The sequence below is a fragment of the Gobius niger genome (assembly GCF_951799975.1).
Source record: "Gobius niger genome assembly, chromosome: 1".
NCBI lineage: Eukaryota > Metazoa > Chordata > Actinopteri > Gobiiformes > Gobiidae > Gobius > Gobius niger.
The window spans coordinates 16,348,340-16,366,229 of NC_136852.1; the positions used below are offsets into that span (position 1 = coordinate 16,348,340).

The 17,890-nt window shown below is 41.8% G+C and overlaps 1 protein-coding gene across 2 annotated transcripts in view; it reads right to left on the minus strand.

Annotated features, from left to right (window-relative positions):
* The window catches only part of arhgap35a (Rho GTPase activating protein 35a), a 59,540-nt gene that overhangs the window by 24,502 nt on the left and 17,148 nt on the right, over positions 1-17,890 (minus strand). The window contains exon 2 of one of the 2 annotated variants that reach the window (XM_079556160.1): positions 12,240-12,350. The exons of the other annotated variant lie outside the window; for it this stretch is intronic. The gene's annotated coding sequence lies outside the window, so the exon portion shown is untranslated. The remainder of the gene's footprint in view (positions 1-12,239; positions 12,351-17,890) is intronic. 2 annotated transcript variants of the gene reach the window in all.

Below are 17,890 nucleotides of genomic sequence, written 5' to 3' on the forward strand. Positions count from 1 at the left end.
GATCATTCGGGAGCTCAAGCCCCTCCACCAAGTTAAGGTGGCGGTTCCAGGAGGGGCTAACTGAATTCAGATTAGATTAATAGCCCAGCCCTAACAAGTACAATGCACCACACCATTACAATGAGTGGAAGACAATGCAGTGTCTACATCCAAAATGCATAATGTGTCCACTTTGATAAAACATTCATCTCCATCTGTGAAACCTCTGCACATGTAAACTCCGTCACAACAGATAAATATAGCTTCTGATGTGGCTCGAGGAAAGTTGGTCAGTTTTGTGTGGGATTATGGAGCGGCTGTGTGGATTAGCCACGGCTAGTTGCGTCGTTCCATTCACAAGCTCACAAGTGCTGTCAGTGCATTAGCATGATCCGATGGTGTGGTGATATAACGGCATGAAAAAAAGAGCAAAGACAAATCCCCTCAGGCCCCACTGTCACAGTGCACATCTGAATGTGATTATGTTCAAAAGGCCGCCGTCACATCGAGACTGTAACACACACACGGCCATTATGGATCAAATGATGACAATGGCCATGTCTGTAGTATCTTTTCACATTATGCATGCCTTTGATCATGTATGTTTCATGTAGCCTGGCTATCCGGCTTTCCCATTGTATTCGACAAGTACTCTGATACCTTTGATTGTAATTATAGTGGGACTAACAGGACTACAACATACAGTATGTAGGTGCTTTACAGGAAGGAACCAGTCATCCATTCACTCTCTCATTCACACACCAATGTACGCAGACCCTGGAGGCAAGTAGGGTGAAGTGTCTTGCCCAAGGACACAGCGACAGTGTGCATTTTGCGGGAGCTGGGATTCGAACCCACGACCTTGCGATCACAAGACGACCCGATATCCCACCTGTGCCACCGTCGCCCCATAATGATGCTACTTTGAAAAATTTGTCAACTCAAGTATGCAAATGTAAGCGGTTGTTAAATGATTGTGTGTGTCTGTTCATTTTATTTGTTTCAAGCAGACACAGCCGGTAGAAATGATTTTTATGCAGTTTCCATTAATCATTATTACGCATCCACTTATACTTCAACTAAATAGAACTTACAACACGACATTGCTTTTCCTGCTACATATTTAGCTCCAACAGCTACAGCGTTGGCCCATGATGCACCACACAACTGGATGTAAGTCGACTTCCTGTGTGTGGCTGGCATGGTTTAGATATAATGTAGTTTCTGATAGAATCCCGCTGAGGAAGGTGGACAGACAGACAGAGGAAGGAAGGATACGGGCGCTGAGGGCAAAGAGGATAAGAAAGACAAAGAAACAAACACTAAACAACGCAGGATATGACATATACAGCCACATTGAGAATGCATGTAAAAGTGCAGACAATAGTGTTGGATGGTAAATACTGTGAATACGGGCGGTCTATTCGGAGAATGGGGATCACGCAGAGAGGGCACCGCCAGGAGTAACTGCAGTTAACCTCTTTAGCAACACACTGATACCACAGCTATATATAATGTGCTGGTTACACACACAATGACAGCTGGAAACCGGAGCACCACCTGGGTATATGCTTCCACTGACACTGTATTTGCAACATTCAGAAGAGTTCTTTTATAGATTCCACACTGTCAGAAAGAGTGATAGCGTAGCACTTTGTCACATTTATGACGGCCGTAAAAAAAAAAAAAAAAGCAGAAGCACAGAACTATTACTGGAGAGGGATGTGGCTACTGTCACTTCCCTGTGTCACCAAAACCATGGAGAGCCCCAGAGACATTCCCCTTAGAGACAAACACATCGAAAATTCTATCCATAAAATTATATGACATTGTTATTGAAAGACTTGTTATAAGTACTGGTAAAGGACGCAGGCTGCAACTCATAAGGCACTGATGACTTGCAGAATGTCTCTCAACGTGCTACATTCCCTTTCATGCTGGCAAAAAATTGACTTGTTAAAGCAAAATTATCACCAAATATGGAAGTGAATACGTCATATTTTCAATTGGGATTTACCAGGTTACAAATCAACAAATTGTCTAGCATTTCAGTTCGTCAGCTTTATAGGGTTGTTGTCCAGAATTAGTCTCTCATCAGAACAGGCTTCGTCAACAACTATTCATCTCTAGCAGCAGGCTGTATTCTGTTCTAGTAGGGAGGAGTCCACCTTGTCATTGACTCCACTGATAAAACAGGTAGAGCCAATAACATGGTAGATCACGCCATAGTAGAACAGTGAGAGTCCAGCCTGCTGATAGGGATGTTTAGTTGCTGACAAAGCCTCTTGTGGCGAGAGGTGAATCGTCCTCAATTCAAACACAACCCAACACAGATGATGGATTGAAAACCTTCGTCCACTATAGAAAAGTCCAGTACGACAAAGAAAAGACAAAAACAAAAAAATGTGAAAGTTTATGTAGAGGCAGGAGAAATGAGGAAGTGTGACCATTTTAGTTTCTTTTTAGATTTTAGTGTCAAATTGCAATGGCTGGAAAATCTATTCACTAAGAGTTTTTGAACAGCCCGTGGACATCTTCAGTTCATCTTCTTTATGTGCTCCAATAGAGGCCGTTATAGCCTCTCCGCCCGAGCCCCTGACAGCTCCTCAGACAGTCTGCTGCTGGTGATATTAGCATACATCTGATCTCTGCTCCCCCGCTACAAGGCTTGTCGGCATCAGCACAACTGTACACACACGTTTAGACACGTAATACAGTTGTCCTCCCCAGCCAAACTCCAAGCAACAGCACAAACAACCACTCCAGGATCTGTAAGCAAATATGTCCAGTGGGCTCAGCGGAGGGAGTTATGAAATGCAGACACGCCAACATACTGTACACCTCTTAGGGAAGAGGAGAAGGAGGCACTTGCTCTTGAAAGGTGGGTGTACATTTCGCAGTTTAGATTTCAACTGAATTATTTGATTTTGAGTGTTCAAGTATTTAGCAACAGAGTAAAAATGTGCACCATATTCCTCAAATTCTCCTGCTTGATTGAACAGTGTCAGGCAAATGATCCAGGAAAACAATCCAGAGGAAAAGAATAATTGGATTGGTATTTGATCCTTTGGTCAGTTTGCTAATTCAACAAAATGTTTAAGATATTTTCATTGTATTATAGTTTGGATATTTATGGCTGTTTATGTTCAAGAAACTCATGATCCTTGATTACAGTCACGTTGCGTATGGATTGGATTGTACGGTTTTAGTCTTCTGCACAAAGCATTATATTTAACATGCATAGAAGAAGACATATGTTTTTTAATAAATTGCTCTAGTTAAAAACACAACTTGCTCTGTTCAATAGTGACACTGTCAGCCTATTTGCCTGCAGCCCTTTATCGAGTGTAGTGTGTTGTTAAAAAACATCCACCTAAAACCCAGACTGTCGTATGTTGGACTTACTTCGACACATTACTCCATGCATTGATATGATTATATCTCATTTGCAGCAGAGCGCTGATCCTTCGCTAGCATGGGGCCGCCAACGTGAGCAGGAGGTCTTTTCCAGATGGTGAACAACATGGAAAGCTGCGCACGCTTTGTAGAGACACGCTGCTAACTCCACTCCACCGATTTATGCGTGTCCATTTGCAGGTTTGTGAGCCTGCCAGTAGCATAAATTAATGACTTTGACAATACCACTTCATAACTAGATACTAATAATAGCACAATGCTTTTAAAGTAACTCTGCCTCATCTGACTACCTGATTATACTGACATACAAAGCTAAGGGCATCTGACACGAACAGTTTGTTTGAACACACAGTATTGACATAAAAAAACGAAGAACGCTTAAGTACTGAAATTGCGTCACATAGAAAGTCAAACACAGATCAATTGCTTACATATTAAAACTTAATATTGCTTTGCCCTCCAATCAGCAGAGGATGGTGCAGCCAAAGCCATCCCATCTGGACATGTAACCTGCAGCCTTTGTGTATAATAAGGTGTTATGAACTCTACAGGGAAATCTTGCATCAACCCGAGATCAGCCCAACTGTTACTAGGTGACAGATGGCCCCTGCGCACACACCAGCAACCACCCTACACCTACGCCATATGCTCCAACATGGATACTGCACGTTCACATCCCTCACGCCCTCCAACCCACTTCAGGAGATAAACTTTAAAGATTATGTGTGTGTTTGTTAAACTGTTTCTTCTTTTTTCCGCAGAGGGAAAAGTTCACGCTGCTAAATCTTGAGACCAATTAAAAACAAAAGGAGAATTCGTGGCCAGGGGAAATGAACGATAATGTAAACTAATTTCTAGAGAACAGTGAAGAGTGTGAACTCAGAGACGAGGCTGTGAAAACACGTGCTCATCATCATTACTGGCTACACCATGTCTCTGTGGCGTTGGCAAAGGTGCTAATGGGTCGGACTGGGGAGCAGTGTCCTGTGAATCATCGCACCGTGACGAGAGTGAACGCAGACAAACTAGTCAATAGATGCCACTTCCATTCCAATCTCCTTCAGAGGCTAATACAGCAGGCAGCAGTGATAAAGGCACGCCTGGACTCTTTTCTGCCAACTGGATCTGACAGGCTTTCCACTGTGAAACAATAGCTAAGATGGAACATGTCGGCTTTTGTTTGTGTAATTATTTTGTATTGACCGAGACATATTGTGTACCCTCAAAAATACTGAAAATCAACACAAGCAGAGGTGACAAAAAAGCTCATTATGACTAAATAGATTTGAAGAGTGAAAATGGTTTTCAAATCTACTGAAAGATTGTATTGTTTGTCGACATGTGGTACAAAATTGTATATTTTATTGCATGGAGAGAAACTAAAATCACCATTCTTTGAACAAACTGCCTGTCACACAATCGAAAATTAGGAGAAAAACATAAGACCTGTTATTAGGAGAGGGAGGTCTGAAACCAAAATGAGCCAATTAAAACAGATTGATGCACAGTGAAGTTTGCTCTGTAATGTGGTGAGCGCAGTAGAAGGGGGAAGTTAACACAGCAGCTTCTGGTAAGTGCTTAGCACTTGTGGTCGGATAATGGCAGACAGACAGTGGTTTACAATGGCCCGTCTACTGCTCGTGACAGGCCTCTCTACATGTGTAAAGTATAATAAGCCCTGGTCTTTCAGAGAAACAGCACTTTCTCTTCCTAATCATCTTCCACTCCAGTATCAATGGACACTTTAAAGTGTTGTTACGGAGTCAGGAGCTGCCACACAGGCCACAGATTGCAGTACGTTTGAAGAAAAGCAACACCTTTCTCAGGTAAGTGCTCAACTACACACACCTTAAATCACCACAAGGCTGCACCGAAAGGGTTCATGAGACGTGTTAAAAGGAGGATGACAATGGGAGGAAAAGAGCGCAGTATGAAGAGAAGGACCAGCACCAAAGACAGATTCACTGCAGAGGGAGAAAGGCTAATGATACAATTGAAAACACCTGAACCTGCCACTGTGTCAATTAACCATAATGGCTTTTACTGGTTGCCACAGAAACCTCCTGTTGGCTCCAGAGGCTGCTCTTCTTCTGTCACTTTCAGTTTTCACACTCTTACTGCCTCCCGTGTGCTCACCACAGAGCGATTCCAGCAGAGGCAAAAGAAAGACAAACAAACACAGCACTTCCACGTTTTAATAAGCTACAACCAAAGTAGTCTTTGCTCTGTCTTAGCGGGGAGTCTCTCCACACACACACACAAAGTGGCAATAGTGCAAATCAATCACGATATGGGACCAATTTGAATATCTGGACAATGCTGGTCGGAGAGGTTATGCTTGGTCAGCCATTTTAAAAGTTTAACTCCTGTTAATAATAACATGACATTGACCATCTATCTCTAACAACTGACATTTCTCCAAGTGCCATTGTGTTCTTCATTTAGATTACACCAGCACCAGAAGGCAGTATATATACATGCCTTTGTCCGGTAATAACAGAGTGGAGCAGTAATTTTCTCATCACCGCCTGCGTATGGCTAAATGTGTTTTAAGGTAATGTCTCGGCTACAGATAAATTGGTGTTTTGACGATCAAATCAACCCATTTTGCTTGATAGCTAAAAGCGTTCACATAATTTCTGTTTTATTTGCATAAAAGGTTTACAATTATTTTTGCCATATAATAATATTGTGAATTGATTTAAGCTGAGAATAAGCGGCCAATGCAATTTTCTTTTGAGATATTTTTTTTTTCTTTTTCCTATGGACATAATGGGCCTGATTTTGAGATTCTAATCACAGACTATAGCGTAACATATGGAGATCTTGCAGCTCCTAGACTTAGCGCATTTGCGATGTACAGCAGCGATTTTCCTCCAACCAGACTCCGTGGCAAGGGGGCGAGGGGGAGGAAGAGTGTGGGGGAGTGGGGGGTGAACATGTGCTTTTGTTTTGGTCACGTTAACGCAATTACGGCCAAGCGAGTGCCGACCCGCGCCACAACAGGACCGGCTGTAGGCGACATCCCTTTCTCTCTGGGCACGGACATTGTTTAGCTCACGATGGAGTTAATCGCATTTTTAGTGTGAGCCTATAATGCTTAAAGGGGCTAGATGCAAGTTGACCATTTTATACTCACTACTTCCATCTCAGGTCATACGTGTAACTGCACCATCTATATTAAGTTCGTGCATGACGGCAAATCGGACCAGAAATAACAACTTTTTGAGTGACAGTGCAAGATTTTAGAGGCAGTTGTGGTGAAAAGGTCTGGGCTCATTCTACACATTAGGACATGGCTGGAACATGCAGGGGGAGGAAAATAAGATATAATAATTTGATGGTATATTGTGGAGCAAATAATCTTTGAATCCTTTTTCTAACATTGCGTCAACATCATGGGAATTATTTATCTACATATAACATAACAAATGTTTAACTCGTATGGCTTCACTGAAACCATGGAGGAGTTTGATAGCACAGGCAATACAGCCAATACAGACCACTTTAATCGATCTGCGACCTTGACTGAACTCCACCTCCTCATCATTTGTAAAAGTTTCTATATTTATTCTCCACTAGTTTGTAGGGCCCTGCCTGCCCTGTTGCTCTCTGGGCATGGAGAAAGAAACTGTTTTGCAAGAAGGGTGCAGCAGTTGGCATTTCAGTGAGTAACAAGAAAACGAGCAGACTGTTTTAGAGCAATTCTTCTGGCAGAAATCCAACTGTTAACCCAATACCTCACAGCTATCGACAGAAATCCACAAATCCAATTATACACAAGCACTGCTACTGTTTATATGCACTGCCGAATTCATATTCAAATTTCAAATGCTGATAAATCACTAAATCGATTACAGACAAACTAGATAATGGTGGTAATAACTTGTGAAGATGATATGACTCTCGCCCTAGGGTTACATTTCTAAAAGGTAACTCTAGGGCAGAGTGGCATGAGGGGAAATGTCGATATAGAGTTCAGGATCGTGATGTCATATCCCAAAGCATTGTGGTATTTGCAGCGTCCTTTTTCCATAACAACTAATGGGGATTTTAAAAGCTGAATACAGTGTGTTAGGAATGACTCTGCATCTTATGGAGTTGTTCCACAGCTCTTTTCTCCACTTTAGTTTGTTTTTAGCTAATGTTAGTTTATGGACAACGTTGGCTAGTACCCAGAAACATGGTCGATTTCCATGGCAACAGTGAATTTCTAACTTTCTAACTTTCCTAAACACTTTCAGCACTGTATGTTCCATTACACTTAAACAGAAATGTGTTCTGTTTAAACCTTCTCAAAAAACTAAATTAGGAGCACAGCCAAGCCATAGACTGTAAAGAATAATAGACGACTCATCCTCACTCCTCCCCGTTTGCAATTATAACTACGTTCGAGGGGGAAATCGTGGAGGATTTACAGTCTCCTCCTATCCAGCTCTGACGAAGCATGTTCCTAATTAGGGCAAAAGGGCGGGATCTTCACAGCAGTCTCTGCCCTCGCTTGACGTGTAGTTCGCTCGTAGCCGCGCCTACGCCATAACCTCTAATGCAAACGGCCTGTCAATCAAAGCCCGGCCCTCATTAGTATACAAGATTTCTAAAATGTACCTTACAAAAACTCACCTGGAGGAATATCTAGCTGTAGAAAGTTAAGTAAAATTAGGCATCAGGCTTTAAAGTTCCTTTTTAAAAAGGAACAGGCCACCGTTTTTACATACTGAGAAGCTAAGCTCGGGTAAGAACATATCTCAGTATGGAAAAACGGTAGTCTGTTCCTTTAATGTGTCTAAAGTGCAATGCTTGCTCATGGAGAACTAGCTTGTTCTGCCGTCCCGATATGCGAGATACTGCAGCAATGTCGGCCCCTAGCGTCCATTGAGCAAAGCTAAGCTAAGATAAGACTAAATTATGACTAAGAATGAACTTTGAAGTGACCATGCATTTTTGTCTTCGATGGAAGGCAGTGACTTTGTGATGTACTGTGGCTTTATGCGATGTGGGTATTGCATCCGCTAAAATTGCTCCAACGATAATTTGTCATTGTATTGGAGAGCCCTCAGTAGCACCATGACGAACACAGTCGGGCTAAAATTCAGCTTTAACCTTCTCTACTCTAAACAAACTTAACAAATCACACCTCTTTCAATCCTTCAGCCCAGTCGTACATTGTTGCGTCTTAGGAGAACTAGCGGCTGTTTTCATTTTTACCACATCAAAAGATAAAGAAAATATGCAAACATTGTGCGCGACGCCTCAACAGGCACTGCAACCATAATGACCTTGACTAGGCTCATTCATGACGCCGGGCTATATCTGAAAGAAAGGGGACAAAACAAACAACAAAACCTGATAAAATCTGGCGAAATGGGGGTGTGGGGGAAGCAGAGGAATAAACGAATTAGGCCAGATAAAGCCGTGTTCCTATTGGACTCAGGAGACACACTGCTGTGGGGTTTTAGCAGAAGAAAGCACTTCAGGAAGAGAGAGGGAAATCAAAAGCGCCACACAATCCTAAAGCCGTCACTACACAGGGTGATCAGAGACTAAAGATATGTTAATCCACTGGAAGCTACAAGGATTCCTCAAAAAAGTGCAATATCCATTTCAAGCCATTACGGTTGAGAGTATGTGACAGGAGGGCAATATATCAACAAATTATCTTTATCACAATAGGTGACGGAACATCTATACCAGAAGAAGCTAAGAAATATTGTAAAGTTGACATTTACACCGCCTATAACAGATGGTAATTCAAAAATGAGCAAAAGATCAGTTTTAGTTATGATTTTCTAGCCTTGTTTTAGTACAATCTTCATTTGATTGTATCGAGTTTTGGCACAAATTGATAAAAAATATATATTTTTTCTATTTAATGGAACAGACGATGTTGACTGGTTTCATTAAACATGGCAATAATATTGTCACTGCCATATTCAAGACAGGTGTTGAATATCTAAATTGTTTCTCATGTCACGCTGCCCTGGCTCGAGTCCAGCAAACCTCTCTAATGTTTAAAACTTGAGCGTCTCTCGCTTCAGCAGCAGAAAGAACCTAAATCAAGCTCTTGGCACAATCAGAGCTGGACGATTATGAAAAAGCATCAAATTAGAAGAAATGTCCAGGCAAATTGCAGCACTAAAGAGGGGAAGGGGGAGGGCAGCTCGAACACTATCAAACATTCTTCACACAGGCAAATACAGCACAGCTTAAATTAATCCACTCTTCTGTCCTCCATTAAAAGGAGTCTATCCCATCATCTTCCCATTAACAGAGCTGTCAGGCTGTCTGTTTGCACAAAGAGGTGTTTACCTGCTGCCAGATTCCCATTTAGATCCCAGTTTGAGCGGAGGGAGGTGGGAGCGTGCACCTGTCATTGTCCGGGAACAGAGCGCAATTTCCTCGCCGTGACCCGAGTGAGACGACTGAGAGACTTTAGAAATGCACAGTCACAATGTATGGTCTCACAATCGGAGACCACAGGCATTCAATCTACAGTGAAGTCAGAAAATGTTCACATCCTTCCTTTTTGTTTTATCACATAGCAATCTTATACTACTGTCATATAAATGTGTTTTCTTTTAACCCTCATTCTCCGACAATGAAACAAAAATGCAATCGGCTTTATTCAGGCATGCTAAAATCTACAAATGACCTTCAACTGCCAGTGCGAAATGTAAATACATACATTTAAACCTGTCGGACAACAAATTAGGCGTCAGTTTGCTTACAGTAATCCTCCACCTGCTCCACCGACAACAGTCACTCAGACGTCGAAGGACATGAAACTGATCTGACCCCTTTGTCCTGTTGATACCAATCAATTCTGCAGCGCAAGCAAGTTATGGAAAATAACCACAAAGAAAGAGAGTAGCTCACAAGGACTTGCACGATGAAGAGTTGCGGAGCCGCTCTCAGATAGACGTTTTATGGTTGTAAATGGTTACCGTAAGAGCTCCAAGTCCTTGGCGTCACACTTCTTCAAAACCTTTCAGGAGCTCATTAATATCGGTACCACAGCAGGATGGACCAGCGGGCACATTCAATAAAGTCTTTACAAGTCTAATAAAGGCTTTAGAACTCCAGTATCCTCCTCCCAGACCACAAACCTGATCATTTATGCAAGTCATCGTCTGGGAGGGGAAAATGTGCAGAGAGGATTCTGAATCGAAGCAAGAGTTCATGATGATGGTATTATTTACTACAAACAGAACAGTGTAGAGGTTGTCTGAACAGCAGTTTGAAAGATTCCGTACCTGATATCTCCCATTCTCTATGAGTGACAGAGGGAGTAACAATATATACTGGGGCTGAGTCCCTCAACTACTGCTGTGCACTGGGTTTGTGGCACAAGTACTTGAACGATACTTTTCATTTCTATATCCTTATATATCATTTGCCTTACGTAAATAACATTGGCCACCGAGATGGCAAAGTTTTCTTACAATGTTCCTGTCAAATAAACTAATAAATCAAGTACAAATTTAAAGTTCTTCTCATGATCTGAGTTTGGACAATCAGGTAACTTTCTTTAGCCGTCTCAAGACTAATCCTTAAGACTTACTATCTAAAGACTTTCTGGAACCATTGTGATTATTTTATTTTGTACCAAGCCCTAACCCCAACACATTTCTAGCTCTCACAATTTCCTATCATGACAACACCCACAATTCTGGTTAGTAATCAATAAAAATAGGTCAGACTAGAGGTCAAACAATCTGTTTTTTTCTAAGGCCGATGCCGGTTTTTGGGGATTGTTCTTGGCCGACGCCGATATGCCCATCTAATATTTTACCAAAAAATGGTCTGTAGTCCTATAAAAATACAAATCCTTGGTCACTCCAGCAGTGTTCAATTTTATTTTAGGTGTTTCAATCATAGTCCCAGCTTTGATTAGTTGCCGTTAGCTTTAGCATCCTGCCATTAGCATTAGCGTACTGTTGCTAGCCTCGGCTTTTGTGTGGTGATCATTAATACAATTGTGGGGGTTAAAACTAACTCCGAGATTTAATTCTCCAGGTTCGGTGCCTCAAAATGAGGCGCAGAATGTACATATTGACCTAAATTGAGGTTTAGTGAAACTTGTGTTACTGTTTTACAAACTTGTGGCTAACCAATTTTCATCGCAATGTTTCTCTGTTCCCCTGAGGCATGGGAAGTTTGGGGGGGGCTCGTTTTAAAGCCCTGACATGGCTCTTTCCAAAGCAAAAGTCGGGGAAGTCCTTCATTTTCTGTCCCAAAGATATTGGCTTTTAATTGGCGTTAGATCTGCCGATAGCCGATATTGTAAAATACCCAAATATCGGCCCGATATATTGGTCGACCTCTAGTTCAGACTGCTCTGCAAGCAACGGTCTAACATATCGCAATGTACTGCTTTAACAAAGTACTCTATGGGGCAAAGGGGATCTTTCTACAAGAAAAAGTTAGTTACAATACGAGGAGATCATTTTGCATTTAGTTTTCACAACGTATTTAATTTAATTTATACAATAGATTGAAACAGGGATGCATCAACAATACAAATCTTTTTTTAGAGCAGGTAATAAGGACTATCACTTTACTATTCACTTTGCTCTCACTATTCAGAATTGAATACATTATCTGTCTGCCTCTCCACCTCGGCCAGATTGATGTGAGAACACCACAATGCAAGTACATAATTCTTCATAACACTGTGGAAGCCCATATGTGTTGAGGTATTTACAGCCTTCTACTTGAGCCCACTGGGGAGACCAACTATCCATACATCCACACAGCAGGGGAGGGGGGGGGACAAGCGCGGTGAGCAATGACTCCTCTGTAAAGCCATACGTCTGCAGCAAAGGGGAAATTTATGCACACACCTGACAGTATCCAGAGGCAAATGATTCCAGTTGTGCTTTGACAGCGTTTTTTCCTGATCCCTGGCTTCACACACCGACACGCACTAGCACAGGTGACACCTTTCCCAAACCCTGCAAGCCAAAGAAAGCACATGTAAACATAATTACCAATGCAAATTACATGAAAGGGAACTCTAATATAATCCGACGTAGAGGGAGCAGTAACCAGAGGCGGTCGGTCTTGGCTTGTAGCTGGTGCAATCACACTTCCTCCACAGGTGCGTGACAATACTGCAAACAAAGGAGTTGGGGACCATGCGTGCGGCTCGTCGGCATCTTATAACAGCTTCTAACCATTTTAACACAATCCGCCATTAATTTAAAAAGTAGTACACCCACGGCCCATGTGCAAATGACAAATAGTGACTCGGTCTATAATAGGAGAGCTTGTAGTAGCACAAAGACAGCTGGACTCGACTGGTGACAACACTCCCATTCAGTAGCATGCCCTCAGAGACTACACAGCTCGGCATACAACAACTCATGTCAGCCCCCCCCTTCTCCCCCCCCCCGACCAATACACATGTATCAGTGTTGTTTCAGTGTGTCCGCGCGCTCGCATATATTATTCATCGGCAGGGGAGCGCGTGAAGCAAGTGTCTACGGTAGCACAGATAAGAGAGGCCTTATTTCTGAGCTGCTATGAATAAATGTATTGTAATGTACATGGGCAACAGTTAATTGGGTGTTTTTTAAGGAAGCAAGTGAACTCTTCTTTCTTTTCAAGTCTGGGAAAAGAGATGGCGGCATTGTTTGAAGTCCATCCATAACAACACATCCCTATATAAATCACTCAGTCAATGCAGACGGATGATGGTGACTGGGGCTGCAGAATCTATCTGAATATTATGTGACGTTATTTCCATACCACGAGAAGAGATATGTCGCAAAATCGCTAAGGCGTTCCATCATCTGACTTTTTTTGGGGGGGGAAATGTGTGTTAAATGGAAAGCACACTTTTGTATTTAGCTAATATTTATATAAAAGGTCTATCCGGTCTATGTTCATAAACCATGTTGCTAAAAGCCTTTAACCTCTTAACCCCTGCTGTAACTGAGCACATTTTCTCCAGTTCAGCTTTACCTACATCTAAAAGCTTCTGGAATGGAGTTAACAGCCTACAGACCAAGAGTAACACCTCTTTTGAAAGCTAAGGCCGACAAATCTAAACAGATCTTTTTCTTGCTGTGTTGTCATTTTATTCATTAATTTTCTTTGTTGAGTTTTTGTCAATTTTTTGCTGCACTTTTGTCGCTTTTTTGCCACTTTTTTGTTGTTTTTTGTGGCTTTATTTTGCCACTTTTTGAGGCTGTTTTGTTGCGTTTTCATGCCCATTTACTTCCTGTTTTTGTTGCTATTTTCAAGAAGCTTTTAGATTTGGGAAAAGCCAAATTGGGAAAAATGTGCTCAGTTCAGGTGGCAGTGCAGAAGAACAATATTTGTTTGTATTTCTATTTTTTACCGGTTAACTCTTCAATGCAGCACAGCCCTCGTGATTGGCTGCTATACTTGGCCTCAAAGCACACACTTAAAAATACATTATGAACTATTCCAAAACAATAGGACTTGGAAATGTGTTGGATCAAACTTGATAACAACCTTCTGTTATACAACTGATGTGTGGAGAAAGTCATTTGCGAAAGGAAATAGGACAGAACAAAAACATGTCAGAAAAAAATACTACATGTTGGCAAAAATGAAATATCAAATATCAAAATCATCACGGTGAGAGATGAGAGAAAAGTGAGAGGGAAATGAAAGTGCGTCTGTGAGATGGTAACGCAGGAGCTCTGGGGGGGCTTAGCGTCGACATATTTTCAATTTACTCTACAACCTTGAATGTATCAAACGCGACACAGGCAGTGGAGAAGTGTACTGATCTGCTTTTTTTGGCTATTCGCGGGAACCCTCTGTGTGTTGTCCAGAACATCTTGGCTAACAAGCCCATCCTGTCCACCCTCACACTGTAGTCCACGCACTACGCGGTCTGTTTGCACAAAGCCAGACGTACACAGTGGCACCATCCACAAACTATTACACCCAGACTATCACACTAAAGGCGCCCGGGGAGAGAGGGCCCGGGCAAAAGAAAACGTTTCTCTTAAAACAAAAAACTAAACTGGCTCTTGATGTTGACTCTCAACGTATGTATTTGGACTGCACAATTAATTGCAAATATCTGTTTGTGTAGTTGCAATAAGCAAATTGTGCGAGCTGCAAATACGCTTTGCAAACAACAAAATACTGTGTCTCCATTGAGTCTTTCAAACTTGCTAACTTTACAGTAGACCCCGTGAAATGGGATTTTTGTGGTAGTTTAGCAGTGGGATGCACCGATTCGTTGCTGGTATCGGATATCGGAGCCTATACGGGGAAAAAAACTATATCGGGTATTGGCTACAAATATCCGATACTGAACCGATCCCAGTTTTGGCTCTCACCGTCTCAAGAACATAACTTTTACCACCTAATTCTCAGTGAATATGGGCATGCTGTATGTCATTGTAAGGAGGGCTGAGTCCACAAACACATTTTTGATCGCCACTCAAAAGGCCGCGGTTAGCTTCAGTGCGCTAAAGCTAGCATGCTGACAAAAAATAATCAAGGCTAATCGAGGCTCACATAGAAATACCTAAAGTAACCTAATAAAATAAAATTGACCACTGCTGAAGCCAAGTGTTTGTATTTTAGTTTAAGAAATAACTGATCTAACATATTTGTAATGATTAGATCACTTCATGTGAGTTGTTTATATTAAAGCAACATAAAGCCTGTCATATACTAGGATATATACTAGGATATTTAGTGAAGAAAAGTCCAGTGGTCCATGTTAAATGTTTATCCAAGAGTTGAAGAGTCAAGAGATGTAATTAATAATTGATCCATAATATCATGGCCATAAAATATAGCTTTATTGATCTTAAAATGGAGAAAAGAGTCATTTAAATTTTTCACTCAGAGAAAGCCACATTTAAGAAAGTGGTATCGGTAAGTATTGGGCATTGGCAGATTCTCAAAACCCACCATCAGTATCGGGAGCAAAAAAACTAGAACGGTGCATCTCCAGATTAGCAGGTCATACTTTCAGTCTTGCCTGGCCTGCCAGACACTAGGGCTGAAAGATATATCGTTATCGTATCGATATATGACCATTCAAGATATCAATATCGCAAAAGAAAAATACATCGTTATCGTATTTATATTGAGATATGAGCATTCAAAATATTAAAATTGAAAAAGCAGGATATAAAACTATATAGATTTTCATCAATAAAACTGAAATCTTTTGTATTATTTTATTTTTCTGAAAAATGCTTAGTTTTCACCTAATCCATAGTTATATCGTATTGTCGTATCGTATCATATCGATATATCTGGCATGAATATAGAGATATGAAATTTTGTCTATATTGTTCAGCCCTACCAAACACAGCTCCTTTCTGTTCAAAAGAAGAACATCTTTTCACGATTTGACCCACATCCACGTCCAATCACGCACCGAGAGACGGAAGCTGTCACCTGTCACCTGTCACCACCAGGAAATCCTTGAGATCATGCTTGCTCCCAGACTACACGTGTGTGAAATATCTATGAAAAAGCATGTAGTTTGGCAGGCCAGGCAACTTTCAGTCTGGGTAATGTTTTTCAGACAATTACCACAGGAAGCACGCCTCTTTTCTCCTAATGTTTGGGGCGGAGGAACTGTAACAACTTAATTTGTGGTTTTGTAAAGGTTGGCATAATAACCAGCTGTGAAACCCACACTAAATGAGTCAAGAAACAATAGTGATTTGGCCGATAAAGCTTTGCACCGGACAACATTAAGTTCTATGGCGTATATCCAAGTGTACATTAGCCAGTCATTTCAGATGCTGTATTGCGAGACAGCAGATTGGATGTGTGGCTGTGTTTATGCACTAATATGAATAGCCTTGGCACAACCGCATCAGTACATCAGCTATAGTAGTAATAGGAATCCAATATATATTTATATTATTGTGATAAATCTATATTGTAGAATGCAGCGGTGCAAAAAGCATCCCCACTGGTCTTCAGAGATACGGAAAAATTGCCAAAGCGAAATTCATCTTTCATGACCGTAGAACTTCACAAGCGACTGGTTTGGTGTTGCTTGAGTAAAAAGGACACGACATGTTGAGTGTCTAACTGTGCATAGCTGTGATGCTGCCACTGCTGGGATGGATTAGGTTTCCATTTTGACCTGGGGGGGAGGAACAGTCGATGCAAATCAATAACTTATTTTGACCACACTGTACAGACTGTGAAGCTAGTTTTTAAGCATGATTTTTTTTTTAAAGATACAAAATTGTGGTTTATCTGAGAAATATAAGTTTTGAACTCAACATTTAGTTCACTGGGCTTACTTTAAACACAACCTGGAGCAATATTTGAGAGAACACTGAAATATGAGCTACAAACCTAATACAAGAATTGCATGCATTTCAAGACAAAGCTAAAGAGACTAAGCTAAAGTATAAATTCAATTGGAGATTAATTTGACGTTTTCACATTATAATATATTACCGAATTATATTACCTAATTAATTACAGATGCGATTGACATGTTAAATCATTTGCTGACCGAGTTCGTACTTCATTTGGGAGACACTGCGAAAGAGTTTTTTTTCCTTTATTACATTGGGAGATTCCGCCGCATCTGTCCCACCGTTTTACAAGTAAAGCCATTAAATCCCTTCATGCATGTGCTAAAGTGGTGCAGTGCAGGGACTCCGGGACTTGCAGGATTGTTATTGCCACATGAGCTGAAACAAAGATGCTAGAGAACATTTAAATATGTATGCTTTCACACGGAGGCTTGCAGACTGGAAGGCACAAATAGGCATAATGGGAAGTCGGTCAATGAATGGTAAAGGGGGGGCAGGCCGGTGCAGGTGCTGTGTCGGTCGAAGATATGGCTTCTGTCCACCTCAGCAGTTCTAAACACTGGCACTTATCTCAGCCCTCCACAGTCGGAGAGGTCATTGGTTTCCGCTGCTCACCTCCGCTGCCACCGTCTTCTCCTGGACTCAATTCTGCTCGAAACATTTTCTCCCTCCGCTCATTTATCTACACCTCGCTTTCACGCGTACTTCTCTTTCTTTAATCTTTTTTTTTTCTTTTTTCTCCCCTCGCACACACGCCTCACCTTCCCCGCTCCTTGTCGTCGCCCGGTGCTCTCGGCAGAACAGCCCATTCAGCAACTAAACAAAGCTGCCGACAGCATCACACGGCGGCTAATCAAGCACGACCAGAATGCAGCGGCTTTGTGGTTCACTCCCAACAGCGGTTTGGAGCAGAGGGGAGAGGGGAGGGGGGGGGGTGCTGGGGACGGGGTCAGAAGGCAAGGGCAGGTAGGGTGACACGCAACCCAAAAACATGGACGGAGGGGCCAAACCTCCGAGGTGCTCTTAACCAAGATCCCGGCTCAGTCGCTTCGGACGCCCACTGCTCCTCACAGGTTGCCCCAAGGCAGAGGCTGAAGGACGGGTCACATTAAATACAAAGGACACATTTCCCAACAGGGACAATTAAGTCAATTAAGTCAAAATATTTCCATTGCCCCTGTGAAATCAAAGTTGATTTATTAACC